This window comes from Acipenser ruthenus, chromosome 38 (genome assembly GCF_902713425.1).
Source record: "Acipenser ruthenus chromosome 38, fAciRut3.2 maternal haplotype, whole genome shotgun sequence".
Lineage (NCBI taxonomy): Eukaryota > Metazoa > Chordata > Actinopteri > Acipenseriformes > Acipenseridae > Acipenser > Acipenser ruthenus.
The window spans coordinates 4,228,732-4,245,401 of NC_081226.1; the positions used below are offsets into that span (position 1 = coordinate 4,228,732).

General features: G+C 41.5%; 3 non-coding genes across 3 annotated transcripts; 1 reads left to right on the forward strand and 2 right to left on the reverse strand.

The window, feature by feature from the left end:
* Window positions 1-199: 199 nt before the first annotated feature.
* trnas-cga (transfer RNA serine (anticodon CGA)) lies at window positions 200-281 on the reverse strand. Its single transcript has one exon. It is a non-coding gene; the product is annotated as a tRNA-Ser (tRNA).
* Window positions 282-618: 337 nt separating this feature from the next.
* On the reverse strand, window positions 619-701 carry trnal-uaa (transfer RNA leucine (anticodon UAA)). Its single transcript has one exon. It is a non-coding gene; the product is annotated as a tRNA-Leu (tRNA).
* A 1,275-nt stretch (window positions 702-1,976) lies between these two features.
* Window positions 1,977-2,058, forward strand: trnas-uga (transfer RNA serine (anticodon UGA)). Its single transcript has one exon. It is a non-coding gene; the product is annotated as a tRNA-Ser (tRNA).
* The last annotated feature ends 14,612 nt before the right edge of the window (window positions 2,059-16,670 follow it).

The following is a 16,670-nucleotide window of genomic DNA, read 5'->3' on the forward strand; positions in this document are numbered from 1 at the left end:
CGCATGCATGGAAGGGTTAATATGACTTTATTACCCAACTATGTCATTGATGAGTGAGCAGAATTAATTTTGGAGTCACTTTAATGTATTAATACACTCAATCTCTGTTTGATGGCTATACAATCAACATATTGTATAGGCTTAATTGTATAAATAAATGTGCGGTCATAATTCCAGTCACCAGAGCACGAAAACACAACGTAGTAGGCAGGATTTGAACCTGCGCGGGGAGACCCCAATGGATTTCGAGTCCATCGCCTTAACCACTCGGCCACGACTACACATGGTTCGGTTTCTGAGGTTTAACATTAAACCAGTTCCAAAGAACCGGGAGCTGGTCGCGGTAATCATGTGGAAGGCAAAGTGGGCTACAATGAACACACCTGCCTCTGTTTAAACTGTGTCAGCTGTTTATTTTAACTGCACTAGGACAGATTCCTTTGACACGTTATGAATGTTAATAAGCCTAATGATAAGTTACAGTGGTTTGATTTCATATTCACCAATCCAAACTACAGAAGCAATAGTGTGTTGAATGTGCTCTCTACAGTATATTAGGAGGACATCTTCCAAACATCCTTGATGCTCTATACGATTTTTATCAATAAAAACTGTATCTACCAGAAGTGGGGCTCGAACCCACGCGGACATACGTCCATTGGATCTTAAGTCCAACGCCTTAACCACTCGGCCATCCTGGTTCTGGTCACTAACGAAAATAACTTGTTTCAGGTTCCCTGTCTTCAATGAAGGCGTTTCCATGCGTGCTTGCTTGCTTGCTTGCTTTTTTTCTTTCTTTCTTTCTTTCTTTCTTTCTTTCTTTCTTTCTTTCTTTCTTTCTTTCTTTCTTTCTAATACAGTTTTAGGGCAGTATATATACGTACATGTTGTTTTGTAAATAACACAAGTTTGCAAAACGATTTCCTATTTTCTTTGCCTGTTCTGAGTCAAAGAAAACGGTAATTTCATGTCCGTCAGTTCTTTATTTTGTCGAAGGAACGAATTCTGGCAGAAACAGCTCACGGGGAACTCCTGTAATCGGTACATTAATCAGCTCAGGAAGCTGCTCTGTAGCACAATCAGGGAACGCGTTCGGCTATTGCCCGAAAGGTTGGTGGTTCAAGCCTACTCAGGGACCATGCTTTCTGGATTTCATAAGAAACCTGCAATGTAATGAACAAAACTATTTCCTCATATTATTATTATTATTTATTAGCAGATGCCCTTATCCAGGGTGACTTACAATTGTTACTTTATCCATTCTAACAAAAGAGAAACCAAAACTTGTGTTATTTATTTCAAATTAAAGAAAAAAATATTAAAAAAACACAATTCTTCCTGTCTCAACAATTGACCACTGAAAGGTTTGTTCAATATTCTTCCAAATTCGTTTCTTAACAAATTACATTGGGCTAATTATTTGTTTATTTAGCAGACACCTTTACCCAAGGCGACTTACAGAGAGACTAGGGTGTGTGAACTATGTATCAGCTGCAGAGTCACTTACAATTACGTCTCACCCGAAAGACGGAGCACAAGGAGGTTAAGTGACTTGCTCAGAGTCACACAATGAGCCAGTGACTGAGGTGGGATTTAAACCAGGGACCTCCTGGTTACAAAACCATTTCTTTAACCACTGGACCACATAGCCTTAAAGTGACCGATAGCTTTGTTCACATATTAAAATGCTGTTTTCAGGATTCCCGCATATTCTGAAATGCACAACATAATATGGCAATGAAATGAAAGGGAAATAACTGCTTTCATTCCTCTGGTCTTGTATTGTCACGCTGTCTGCTATCTATATGAAAGTGTCCTAGTCACCTAAAGGATAAGGCACTGGCCTCCTAAACCAGGGAATTGTGATTTCGAGTCAATGTTTTATTAAAAACGAACATTATTTCTATTTGTTATTTGGCTGTGATGTGTTTATAGATCTTGATATCTGCTATTGCCACGCTTTTGCTGAGCATAAAGAAGTCGTGGCCGAGTGGTTAAGGCGATGGACTTGAAATCCATTGGGGTCTCCCCGCGCAGGTTCAAATCCTGCCGACTACGTACACGTTTTGTATGTCCTTATTGTTATTTCTTATAGGTCTGTTAAGCTTAAAGGTCTATATGACTTGCCGTACTGTAAATTTCTTCAAAACTTGTATGTGTATAACTATTTTCAATATCGCATGCATGGAAGTGTTAATATGACTTCACTACCCAACTATGTGGTAATCATCTGGAAGGCAATGTGGGCTACAATGAACACACCTGCCTCTGTTTAAACTGTGTCAGATGTTTATTTTAACTGCACTAGGACAGATTCCTTTGACACGTTATGAATGTTAATAAGCCTAATTAGAAGTTACAGTGGTTTGATTTCATATTCACCAATCCAAACTACAGAAGCAATAGCGTGTTGAATGTGCTCACTACAGTATATTAGGAGGACATCTTCCAAACATCCTTGATGCTCTATACTTATTAGTTTATTTTTATCAATAAAAAGTTTATGTACCAGAAGTGGGGCTCAAACCCACGCGGACATGCATCCATTGGATTTTAAGTCCAACGCCTTAACCACGCAACTATCCTAGTTCCGGTCACTATCAGTTAAACGAATGCTGCTGATCCATGCTATACAGAGAGCAGTTCTCAGCATGCCACAAAAAAACTTGCTTCAGCTGACCTGTCTTCAATGAAGGCGTTTCCATGTGTGTTTTCTTTCTTTCTTTCTTTCTTTGAAATACAATTTTAGGGCAGTATATATACATACAGTGGCTCTCAAAAGTATTCACCCCCCTTGGACTTTTCCACATTTTATTGTGTTACAACATGGAATCAAAATGGATTTAATTAGGAGCTTTTGCCACTGATCAACTCAAAAAAAGTCCATAATGTCAAAGTGAAAAATAAAATTTACAAATTGTTCTAAATTAATTATAAATATAAAAACAGAAAATAATTGATTGCATAAGTATTCACCCCCTTTTCTATGACACACCTAAATAAGCTCTGGTGCAACCAATTGTCTTTAGAAGTCACATAATTAGTTGAATGTAGTCCACCTGTGTGCAATTAAGGTGTTACACGTGATTTCAGGTTAAATACACCTGTCTCTGGGAGGTCCCACAGTTGGTTAGTACATTTCCTAACAAAAACTACATCATGAAGACAAAGGAACATTCAAAGCAAATCCATATTAAGGTTCTTCAAAAGCACCAATCAGGGTTAGGATATAAGAACATTTCCAAGGCATTGAATATCCCCTGGAGGACAGTAAATTCCATTATTAAGAAATGGAGAGAATGTGGCGCAACTGTGAATCTGTCTAGAACAGGCCGTCCTCAAAAATCCGGGCGAGAAGGGCACTAGTCAGGGTGGCCACCAAGAGGCCTATGGCAACTCTAAAGGAGTTACAGTCTTCCACGGCTGAACTGGGAGACACTGTGCATATGGCAACAATAACCTGGGTGCTTCACAAAACTGGCCTTTATGAAAGAGTGGCAAAAAGAAAGCCATTGTTGAAAAAATCTCACATCTAATCTCGGCTAGAGTTTGCTAGAAGGCATGTGGGAGACTCTGGGACCAAGTGGAAGAAGAGATTCTATGGTCTGATGAGACCAAAATAGAGCTTTCTGGCCTCAGCGCTAAGCGCAATGTTTGGCGCAAGCCTAACACCGCACATCATCCTGAGAACACCATCCCTACTGGTGGTGGCAGCATCATGCTTTGGGGATGCTTCTCTGCGTCAGGGCCTGGAAAGCTCGTGAAGATAGATGGCAAAATGGATGCAGCAAAGTACAGAGAAATCCTGGAGGAAAACCTGCTGAAGTCTGCAAGAGACCTGGGACTTGGGAGAAGATTCATCTTCCAGCAGGACAATGACCCCAAACATACAGCCAAAGCCATACTGGAGTGGCTTAAAAACAAAAAGGTCAATGTCCTGGAGTGGCCCAGTCAAAGCCCGGACCACAATCCAATTGAGAGTATGTGGAAAGAGTTGAAAATTGCTGTTCACCAAAAGTCCCCATCCAACTTGACGGAGCTTGAGTAATTTTGCAAAGAATGGGCAAAAATTGCAGTGTCCAGATGTGCAAAGCTAGTAGAGACTTATCCAAATAGACTCATGGCTGTAATTGCTGCCAAAGTTGCCTCTACCAAATATTGACTCAAGGGGGTGAAGACTTATGCAATCAATTATTTTCTGTTTTGTATTTGTAATTAATTTAGAACAAATTGTAGATTTTATTTTTCACTTTGACATTATAGACTTTTTTGTGTTGATCAGTGGCAAAAACTCCTAATTAAATACATTTTGATTCCATGTTGTAACACAATAAAAATAGGAAAAGTCCAAGGGGGTGAATACTTTTGAGAGCCACTGTACATGTTGAACGTTTGTAAATAACACAAGTTTGTAAAACGGTTTCGTCTTCTCTTGCCTATTCTCAGTCAACGAAAACTGTACTTTCGTGTCCGTCACTTTGTTTCAACAAAGTGAGTCGATGGAACCAAGTAATTCTGGCAGACCCATCTCACGGTGGAGAGCTGTAATCGGTACATTGATCAGCTCAGGACGCTGCTTCCTACTGTAATACAGAAGAAAGGAGCTCTGTGTGCACAGTAAGAAAGCAAAGTTGTACAAGAGCAATGCAACGCTGCTGCAAGTGACAATGATGAACTTGTACTGTCTTTGCCACTGCAGATTTGAATGGTTCTATCACACAAAGTTTATTAAATATTGTATTTTGTTAACACTAGAAGTTCACATATAAACCTGTTCATGCAAATGTATTTCTTGGGTTGGCAGTAAGCAGTATGATTAAGAAATTAGACGTTGTGTGGGGATACTGTAACAAAAACCTATCATGACTCTTTCATCTGTATTTTTGTTCACATTTTCTGTGATTTTGTTTGATATCTATTTAAAATATCTGATTAAATCCATTAGACCTGAGTGTTGTGTTTCTTTTGTGCATTTATATGTACAGGTATATATATATATATACAGACGTGCTCAAATTTGTTGGTACCCTTACAGCTCATTGAAATAATGCCTCATTCCTCCTGAAAAGTGATGAAATTAAAAGCTATTTTATCATGTATACTTGCATGCCTTTGGTATGTCATAGAATAAAGCAAAGAAGCTGTGAAAAGAGATGAATTATTGCTTATTCTACAAAGATATTCTAAAATGGCCTGGACACATTTGTTGGTACCCCTTAGAAAAGATAATAAATAATTGGATTATAGTGATATTTCAAACTAATTAGTTTCTTTAATTAGTATCACACATGTCTCCAATCTTGTAATCAGTCATTCAGCCTATTTAAATGGAGAAAAGTAGTCACTGTGCTGTTTGGTATCATTGTGTGCACCACACTGAACATGGACCAGAGAAAGCAAAGGAGAGAGTTGTCTGAGGAGATCAGAAAGAAAATAATAGACAAGCATGGTAAAAGTAAAGGCTACAAGACCATCTCCAAGCAGCTTGATGTTCCTGTGACAACAGTTGCAAATATTATTAAGAAGTTTAAGGTCCATGGAACTGTAGCCAACCTCCCTGGGCGCGGCCGCAAGAGGAAAATCGACCCCAGATTGAATAGAAGGATAGTGCGAATGGTAGTAAAAGAACCAAGGATAACTGCCAAAGAGATACAAGCTGAACTCCAAGGTGAAGGTACGTCAGTTTCTGATCGCACCATCCGTCGCTTTTTGAGCGAAAGTGGGCTCCATGGAAGAAGACCCAGAGGACTCCACTTTTGACAGAAAAACATAAAAAAGCCAGACTTCGCTGAGCAGTCTCTCACTGGCAGCGGCGCGGTTGCTCTCACTGGCAGTGTGGGGCACTTTCTCTTGGGCGGCGCGGGACACTTTCTCCCAGGCGATGCAGGACACTCTCTCTCTCAGATGGCAGTTGTGGAGCAGAGCTCTCTGGTGGCAGCTGCGGCATGAGGTTCTCTTGTATTATTATGATTTATGTAAATACAGAACGGTGAAAAGCCGATATTATTTTGTATTTTCATTATGTGTGGCAGGACAAGCAAGATGCCGTCCGCCATGTTATGATTTTGTATTTTGGTTTTAAAATACGTTGTGAAGATGCGTGACTGATCAGCTACTGAGTATTCAATAAACTCACAGTCAGGAATCCTTATTAAACTCATGAAGACTATGGCCCGAGATAATTACTAGCTAGTTAACCCCTTGGCCAGAATAAAAAGACCTATATCTTGGGCTGAGAGTGTTTGGGGAGTGGTGAACAGGAGGAGAGAGAGAGAGAGAGAGAGAATCCCCCTCTATGGTGAAAGTGTACTTGGCAGCCATATCTGCGTGCCATGTCCCCATAGACTCGTCCCCAGGCGCTTATGCCCTGGCTACTCGTTTTCTCAAAGGTGCTCGATGGTTCCGTCCTCCTAGAAAGGACGTCCTCCCCGAGTGGAGTCTAGACGTGGTTTTGGAGGCTCTCACTAAGGCTCTGTTTGAGTCTATGCATTCCATAGAGTTGAAGTTTTTCTCTATGAAGACAGCCTGTCGGTGCACAGCTCCTGTATGCCTGTTTGGGACGATGCAAACAGAGTGTCATTATGAACGAATCCTGCTTTCCTCCCTAAGGTAGTTACAGCTTTCTACGTGAATCAGTCAGTGGAACTAGAGACTTTCCATCCCCCTCCATTTTTTTTGGAGAAGGATCGGAGACTAAACTCCTTCTGCCCGGTTTGGGCATTGGGAAGCTATGTTAGCAGAACGAGAGCTCTGGGTGTAAGGACCCTGGGTCAAGCCCTCTCGAAGCAGCGGCTGTCTCACTGGATTGTGGACAGAGTTTCGACTGCGTATACTAATGCCAGTCTACCTCCACCTAGGCGGGTGGCCTCGCACTCTTCCCGAGGAGCCTCAATGACTGATATCTGTACTGCGGCTAGCTGGGCTATGCATACTTTCACCAGGTTCTATCGACTTAATGTGATGCCTTCTCTAGGCACAAGGGTCCTTGAGGTTGCATGCTCACACCACAAACTCTAGATTTGCGGTAACGAGACGTCCCTCGTCTGCTGTCTCAGCTCACTCTCCCTCGTGACAGCTTTAGTATACTTTTCACAAAAGTATTGGTTGGTGGTCATCTTCCCTGAAAGAGAAGCCGACCAACAAACCTTGCGAGTTCGCATCGGTCGCTTCCGCAGGTTCGATGCAAAAGAGGAAGTGAGCTCCGTGGAGTGACTGTTTGTTCCCTCGGGAGGCAGGACTGAGGACGTCACTCCCCGGAGGGGCCTATTGGCAGCTCTGACATAAAATGCTCAGTAAATACCTGACCTGTGGCAGGCATATCCCAAAAGGATTGGTTGGTGGTTGTCTTCTCTTTCAGGGAACCAGGTTTACATCCGTAATCTAATGATTTATTTAATCTAATATATATAAAAAAAATAGTATAATGAAAATACTTTTTTTTTTTTTTTTTTTTTTTTTTTTTAATTTAGTCGTTGCCAATTAGTTTTTATTATTTTCTCCCTAATTTGAAATGCCCAATTATTTTTAGCCTCAGCTCACCGCTACCACCCCTGCGCTGACTCGAGAGGGGCGAAGATGAACACACGCTGTCCTCCGAAGCGTGTGCCATCAGCCGCCCGCTTCTTTACACTCTGCAGACTCACTGTGCGGCCGCCTCAGAGCTACAGCGTCGGAGGACAACACAGCTCTGGGCAGTTTATAGGCAAGCCCGCAGGCGCCTGGCCAGACTACAGGGGTCGCTGGTGCGCGGTGAGCCGAGGACACCCTGGCCGACCTAACCCTCCCTCCCCCCGGGCGACGCTCGGCCAATTGAGCGCCTCCCCCTGGGAGCTCCCGTCCACGGTCGGCTGTGGAATAGCCTGGATTCGAACTCGCGACATCCAGGATGAAAATACTTTTAAAATGAAATGCGTGTTTGATTCGTGATCAACTGAGCTGAAAGGTCACTGTATCTTGTGATTTCTCAAAAAAACAAAGAAAGATGACATCATGGCAAAACAACACAAGCCTGCAAGTTGGGTGGCAGCCAGCTAGACAGAGCAACAGAGAGAAGTGAGACAATCTCAATAGAAGAGCAATAGAGCCCAGAAACATTCTGAATGATTGCAAACAGGTATGGGAGGGGTAACAATATATATTGTGAGATGGCAGGGAGGGGGTTAAAACCTCTCTGCTGAAAAAACATGTGCGGAAGGCACACTTTTGGTTTGTTAATTGTTTTGTTTAATTGTTTTATTGTTTAATCAGTACCTGCACCTGGCTATTATTGAAAATTGGAGCCAGGTGCAGGGTTTAAAAGGAGAGCAGTCAGTCTGCTCGGGGAAGCTGCTGAAGAGGGTAGAAGCCCGACTGTGCTAGTGTGTGGGTACAGCCATAAAATTAAAAAAAAAAGGTAGAGTGAAGCCTTTGTTTTGTGTGTGCTGTTTTGTTTCTTTTGTTTTGTACAGGTAAACAGCTTAGCTGTCCTGTGTTTAGTTTAGGTTCCTGTTTTGTTTTAGTTAGTGCTCAAAGAGAGCTAGGTGTTTGTTTTGTGTATTTTTGTTTTTGTGTTTATTAAAAAAATTGCGCAACCGCGCTTTAAAAAAAAATCCATTCCTGTGTGTTGGGTCGTGGTTTTAAAGGGGCAACGAACGGTGGTGAGTGTGATTTTTTCACATATGGTGGCAGCGAATGTGGGCGCCCCTGGAGACCCAAATGGATTTTAAAGAATTAATTGAGATGTTCAATAAAAACACTGCTGCTCAGGTGGAGCAGATAAAGAAGATGGAGAGGCAGAGACAGGAGCTGGGTGGGGCCCCGTTGATAATACAAGAGCGGGAGCCAACGGAACTGGAGCGGCTGCTACAAAAGTGGGTGTTGCCGTCCCGAGAGCCAGAGGGGGTGGAGCTGCCGTCCCGAGAGCCAGAGGGGGTGGAGCTGCCGTCCCGAGAGCCAGAGGGGGTGGAGCTGCTGTCCCGAGAGCCAGAGGGGGTGGAGCTGCCGTCCCGAGAGCCAGAGGGGGTGGAGCTGCCGTTACCAGAGCCCAGAGGTGAGGAGCCGCCTCTCCCAGAACCATCATCTATGCAAGTGAGTCCGGCGTTGCCGAGGGAGGTCCCCAGTCCCGTCATCGTGGACACCTGGCCGGAATGCCCAGACCTCCCTGCGCTGGACCTTGCTCCCAGGTCGCAGCACTGCCAGGCACAGTCGCTTACCTGGTCCCTTACTCCACTCCCCCTGGAATCCCAGACGTCGCTGCGCAAGAGGCAGACGTCGCTACGCAAGGGGCAGAGGTCACTAGCGTTTCCCCTGCTGATTGCTCCGCTCCCCTTGCATCGTGCTGCGCTCCACCTGGAATTCCAGAGGTCGCTGCGCAGGTCCACAGGCGCACGCCTCTGCCTGTCAGTCCTGTCTCCCGGTCACCGGTCCGCGCTATGGTCGCCCTGGACAAGCCGTCTGGGTCCCTCCTCGCCGGTCCTGGGTCCCTCCCTGGAAACGCCGGAGGGACCAACCCACCCTCAAGCCCGCCCGTGGAAGAGGGCGAAAATTGACATTTGTGGACTTGAGGGTGGGTGGTCTTTTAAGGGTGGAGGGAGGTGGCCGTTGTATGGCCGGTGTCTTGAAAAGACATGGGGGGGGATGTGTGAGATGGCAGGGAGGGGGTTAAAACCTCTCTGCTGAAAAAACATGTGCGGAAGGCACACTTTTGGTTTGTTAATTGTTTTGTTTAATTGTTTTATTGTTTAATCAGTACCTGCACCTGGCTATTATTGAAAATTGGAGCCAGGTGCAGGGTTTAAAAGGAGAGCAGTCAGTCTGCTCGGGGAAGCTGCTGAAGAGGGTAGAAGCCCGACTGTGCTAGTGTGTGGGTACAGCCGTAAAATAAAAAAAAAAAAGGTAGAGTGAAGCCTTTGTTTTGTGTGTGCTGTTTTGTTTCTTTTGTTTTGTACAGGTAAACAGCTTAGCTGTCCTGTGTTTAGTTTAGGTTCCTGTTTTGTTTTAGTTGGTGCTCAAAGAGAGCTAGGTGTTTGTTTTGTGTATTTTTGTTTTTGTGTTTATTAAAAAAAATTGTGCAACCGCGCTTTAAAAAAAAATCCATTCCTGTGTGTTGGGTCGTGGTTTTAAAGGGGCAACGAACGGTGGTGAGTGATTTTTTCACTATATATATGTATATGTGTGTGTGTGTATATGTGTATATATATATGTGAAATAGCATCTGTTAACAGCATGTCCTATAAGTCCTCTTATAAAGTTCCCCGGAGTAAAAGCACAGCAAAGTGTAATAAAGCACAGGTGTGCATGGTAAAGCATAGAGGTATGATAAAACATATTAAAAAAACATGACAAGCCTTTGTAAACTATGCTAAATGTAAAATATATAACTATGGCAAAAGCATGGGGGAAAGTGAACAATTACCATGGTAAACTAAAGGGTATACAAACCCCCACTGGTGGAATAAAGCAACCAGCAACAATAGTGTGTGCTACATACTGCAGGTCCTTTCCAATTTATTTCCAAACCAGGTAGATAGTAAATTTACATTGAGGTATGTAAACTTTTGACTCCAGCTGTGTGTGTGTGTGTGTGTGTATATATATATATACTGTAGTAAAGAGTTGCTGGAACAATTCAATAATTGATAATATACCTGGGTTGATTAGTTCTCTTATTAAAAATATTTAATTTACGTGTTGCAAGATTGAGGATTTACTTTGAACACACATACACACGCTAGACACAAACAATGTTTAATCAATAATAGTATTTTATTAAGTACACAAATATTTAACAGAAATCAGAAAGGTCAGAAAGTAAAATCTCGGTCTATCCGCACAAAACAAAGCTCTCACTCTGCCTTCCATGCAGCTAGCAGGGTCACTGCTATATGACACCACCTTGTCCTCACACACAAAGCAGCAGCTATCAGCAGCTATGAGTAGCTAGTAGCTTGCTAACACATTCACACCCACACACACACACACAGCCTAAACTGAGATGATGCAGACAATCAGAATTTATCACTTTAAGCTTATTAATGGTATATAGATTATGGATATAGCAGGTTTACTTTTAAAATAAATTCTTCATACAACAATGAGGTAGATTACTTATAGTTATTTCATCAAGTTTCACTAAAAGTTATTTCACACAGAAAGTGTGCAAACTAAATAATTAACAGATAAATTCTATGTGAATGTGTTACATTTAGTTACCGGTGGATTAAGACGGTAATGAACATCACCTACATACAATTAAGTATTTAAGTCAGTTTAACTGTCCGATTCGAGAGACAGAAGTAAAACAAAAGTAGTTAGCGCTCTTTTGATGGAGCTACAACCAATTACAACCAATGCCCTTCTGCGTAAGGACACTGGTAGAGAATATAAACAGTGAGAGTCACTGTCTTCACAGAACCCATTGCTTTACTATATTAGACCTCACCTAGAATATTGTGTTCAGTTCTGGTCACCTTGTTACAAAAATGATATTGCTGCTCTAGAAAGAGTGCAAAGAAGAGCAAGTAGAATTATCCCAGGTTTAAAAGGCATGTCATATGCAGACAGGCTAAAACAATTGAATCTATTCAGAAATGGGGTCACAAATGGAGATTAGATAAAGGGGCATTCAGAACAGAAAATAGGAGGCACTTTTTACACAGAGAATTGTGAGGGTCTGGAACCAACTCCCCAGTAATGTTGTTGAAGCTGACACCCTGGGATCCTTCAAGAAGCTGCTTGATGAGATTCTAGGATCAATAAGCTACAAACAACCAAACGAGCAAGATGGGCTGAATGGCCTCCTCTCGTTTGTAAACTTTCTTATGTTCTTATGTTCTTAGTACACCAAAAATATAGGATCTATTTGTTAAGGGGAGATGCAGAGAGGGTGAAGGGGTCTCATTTATTATTTAACATTTTCCTACTTTAAAGCATTTTCTTTCTTTAAAATGATGCAAGCAGTTGTGTCAGGACAGCTGAGTAGTGACGTCCGCAGAAAAGCTGCAGGTTTTTATACATGTGACCATCTCTGGATTAGCAATAAATCAATCAATCCAGAGATGGTCATATTCTAAACGAGAGTTTGATCCATAATCATGACGAACTGCTAACACCGCCTCTGTCAAACCACATTTAAACAAACCAATAATACATTAACCAGTGTTTTAACCCTACACAATACATCCCAAAATAATACAATAAACCACCACTATTTGACATCAACAAACACTCTGCATGTATTTACAGGCAGGGCTTTGGCCCTGCCCCACTAATTAGATGGAGGGCTCTCCTTTGCGCTGCTGCAGTAGTTTTTACATATTTAAAAACTTTTACTTGTTGAATTAATATTTACATATTTAAGAAGGTGTGTCTGTAGTTGGGTCCTGGATATTGTCATCAGCACCAGTATAACAAAATCAAAAGAAAACTTTTATTTTCCTCGTTTGCACTTTTGTGTTGCTTCATTGAGCTACAGCAGAGCGGACGTTCATAACCCCCTGCTGCTGCAGGTAGTCTCAGGAGTGTGCCTGTTTAGAGAACATTTGAGTGACACAAAGAGGGAGGGAGGAAGCTTGTGTGCATGTCTGCCTGCAGCTGAAACTACCTGCCTCGAGGGAATATACCCAAACTGGACAGCCAACAGGGCCTGGTTTCTGATGAAGCAGATTGCACTTAATGCTAATCAGTTGAAGAATCTGGTTAACAGACACACTGTAATTATATTTAAATGGGATGCTACAGGTTTAACTAAGCAAAATGGAAAACAAGTACTATACTGAGTGATTCCTATCTCACTCTTCAGATTATGTATTTCTGTGTGTATTTTTTTGCAATTATAAGAAAAATAAAGAATCAAACCGCAGTTTCTTGATTTCCCTTATTAAAACAAAACAGATATTTATATCACTCAGAACTACTGAAATGTTTTTTTTTTTTTTTTATCCTATGGTCTGTCTGTCTGCTTGGTTTTGAAATAATTTGGAAAGGACCTGCAGTATGTAGCACACACTTATGTTGCTGGTTGCTTTGTTACACCAGTGGGGGTTTCTATACCCTTCGTTTACCATGGTAATTGTCCAGTTTCCCCCATGCTTTTCCCACAGTTATACTATACATTTACCATAGTTTACACAAGTTTGTCATGTTTTTTTAATATGCTTTATCATACCTCTGTGCTCTACAATGCAAGCCTGTGCTTTTTACTTGACTTTATTACACTTTACTGTGCTTTTACTCTGGGGAACTTTATAAGAGTACTTATAGGACATGCTGCTAGCAGATGCTATTTCATATTTATATATATATTGTAAGATAGAGGGTTGTGAGAGACAGCAGGGAGGGGGTTAAAACCTCCCTGCGAGAGAAATGCGCCGTTTTGATTTGTGTTGCTTTATTGTTTCATTTGATTTTCTAATTGATTTCTTAATTGCATTATTGTTTAGTGTAATTGTTTAATTGTTTTATTATTAATTATCATCCGCACCTGGGCGTTATTGGGAAATTAGGCCCAGGTGCGGGGTTTAAAAGGAGAGCAGGCAGTCTGCTCGGGGCTGCTAAGGAGAAGGAGGCAGAAGGGAGTGCTCTGCTTCCTGGCAGTCCCGAGGTAAAAAGGTATAGTGCAAACCTGTGTGGTTAAGTTTTGGGACAGGGAAACGGCTTAGCCGTCCTGTGGTAGTTAGGTTCCTGCATGTGTAGTTAGTGCTCGGAAAGAGCTAGGTGTTTGTTTTGTGTTTTGTTTTATTTTGTGTTATTAAAAAAATAGCGCGTCAGCGCTGAAAACTCAATTTCTGTGTGCTGGGTCAAGTTCTTAAAGGGGCAACGAACCCAAGTGAGTGTAGTCCTTTTTTACAATATATATATATCATTCAGAATGTTTCTGGGCTCTATTGCTCTTCTATTGAGATTGTCTCACTTCTCTCTGTTGCTCTGTCTAGCTGGCTGCCATCCCACTTGCAGGACAGTGTTGTTTTGACATGATGTCATTTCTTTTTTTTTTTTTTTGAGAAGTCACATGATACTGTGACCTTTCAGCTCAGTTGATCACGAATCAAACACGCATTTCATTTTAAAAGTATTTTCATCCTGGATGTCGCGAGTTCGAATCCAGGCTATTCCACAGCCGACCGTGGACGGGAGCTCCCAGGGGGAGGCGCTCAATTGGCCGAGCGTCGCCCGGGGGGGAGGGAGGGTTAGGTCGGCCAGGGTGTCCTCGGCTCACCGCGCACCAGCGACCCCTGTAGTCTGGCCAGGCACCTGCGGGCTTGCCTATAAACTGCCCAGAGCTGCGTTGTCCTCCGACGCTGTAGCTCTGAGGCGGCCGAATCAAACATGCATTTCATTTTAAAAGCATTTTCATTATACTATATTTATTGGTAAATAAATCTATGCTTGCATTCCTTTCCGTTCTACACTGAAAGTCAAACAGTCACACAGGACACACGTACTGCATATTTAACAAGTCAGAAATGAAGCTTCAGGAATGTGTAGATGAGATAAATTAGAGCTGTCCAATCATCTAGACTGAATAATAATAAAAAACAAGTTTAGTTTCTAAAACTAAAAGCTGATTGAATTGTAGGTAAAATATACAAGACTACACTAGTTATTATGCTTGAAATAATCCCTTAAAAATGTGTGTACAACTTAAAATCAGTAAAAAAAAAAGACAAATAAATCAACAGTCTACAAGCCCTTTACTTGAGGATCCTAGACACAAAAGGTTAAAGGTCCTGAAAAAAAAGAATGAGCTTGGATTGGTCTGCTGTGGAGCGCCTTTGATTCAAATTTGATGACGCAAAAATGCAAAACAGTCTGGAAATAACACAAGGGGGAAAGGAACCTGTTTGCAAATCAAACCTGGTGTCCTGCCGTTCACCTGGCTGTGGTTGCCTTGGTTTTTTTTTCTTGGAAGGGGGGTGGGAGGGGTAGGTATTGCAGTGGGTTAATGTTACTACCCTAGACTAGCCTTTCACCTTTCTCTGGCGGCCTGGGTTCTAATCTGAAGGGCAATTTGGTGCAGTGGTTTAATGTTCTTGCAATAGACTAGCCTTTCACCTTTATTCATTGTGGCAATGTGCCCCGCCCCTGTGTGCATTTGTGTGTTATATGTTGTATGTTGCGTGCGTGTGTTAATGTTGGTGTATAGTTATTGGTACACGGGATGTAAACGGGTCTGTGTTTCACGTGTATTTAAAAAGTGTAGATTTGTATTTAGGCACGAGGAGAGCACAAATCATTTCACGTGCTGGTTAAATGTAATATGTGAGCACGGGGTTGCACAGAATTAATTCACGTGCTGGGATTCAAGTGAATAATTAATTAGTAATTGAATCCCAGCACAACAGTATATATAGATGCACGTTTCTTTCAGTCAGGGTTGGGTGTTCGAGAGTGGAGAACGGGAGAGAGAGAAGGAGAAATAAAAGTTTAAATATCAATTGCTATTACGTGCTGGTAGGACCAGCACGATACTTGTTTATTTAAAACTCACCGTGTTTGTTTGTTTGTGTGTCTGTCCGTCTGTTTACTGTATAGTCCGTTTTTGTTTGTCTCTTTATTTTTGGCGTATAGTGCCGTGTCCCGTGTTTTGTCTGTTCAAACCTTTTATTTTCTGTTCTGTTTATTAAATGCTGAGTGAAAGCATTCGCTCAGCTTCACCAAACCACACCTTATTTCCTGCATCTGGTCTGACGCCACCCACTCCGGCCTTCTTTGTGACATTCATTTTCTTCATTATTGGTGATTCTTTTAAATTAAAGTGGGATACTTATCTTTACTGGGAACAGTTTTTTTTGCAGCTGCAGTTGTGATATATAGTTCACCTCCAAGTCTCTGTGCGTCGCTTTGGATAAAAGCGTCTGCTAATAAGCGATTAAATAAAAATAATCATAATAATAGTGATAATGCTCTAGACTAGCATTAACCTTCATTCATTTTCTTCATTAATGGTGTTTTTTTAATTAATTAAAGTGGGATACATATCTTTACTGTGATTAGTTTTTTTCCACAATTGAAACATTGGTGATTCTGTACAATATAGCCCAGTAACTGGTCCGCACATAATATACTGGTACTGGTAATAGCAGAATACACAATGAGGCACCAGAGAGCACAATGCATGGACTGTTTGTACCCCACGACTCAGAGAGAGATAAAAAGAATGATCCTGGGTATCTGTGTCCTCTTCAGACAGGTGAGGGCTTATTCCAGGTGTCCGTGCTCCTGTGCACCTCTAGTGAACAAAGTGAGCTTGACTGGTGTTTCCTGCCTAGTAACAGATGAGCACTTAGTTCAGCTGACCATTACAGAACATACTGTCATTACAGTACCATGTGATACTGATAAAGTATGTTTATTCCCCTGTATGTTTTTTTTAAATAAATGTATCTATTCCATCTAAAAATTACCTATGAAATATACTTCTAAAAACTGATATTTTAGTGTTAAATATGTATATGAAATACTTGGACCTTACCACAGCATATTATACATCCATGAAAGATTTAGGTAAGTCATCTAAACAGTCATATTTAGTGAAGATAACCATTTATTTCAACAAATTACTTGTAAATAATTATTACTTGTCATTTTTGTATATGTTTATATTTGATAGTAAATTAGTAAATTAAGTTAATGGTCAACGATCAAAGGATATTGGGAATGGGTTTCTTTGGGAGTTTAAAATAAAGGCTGTC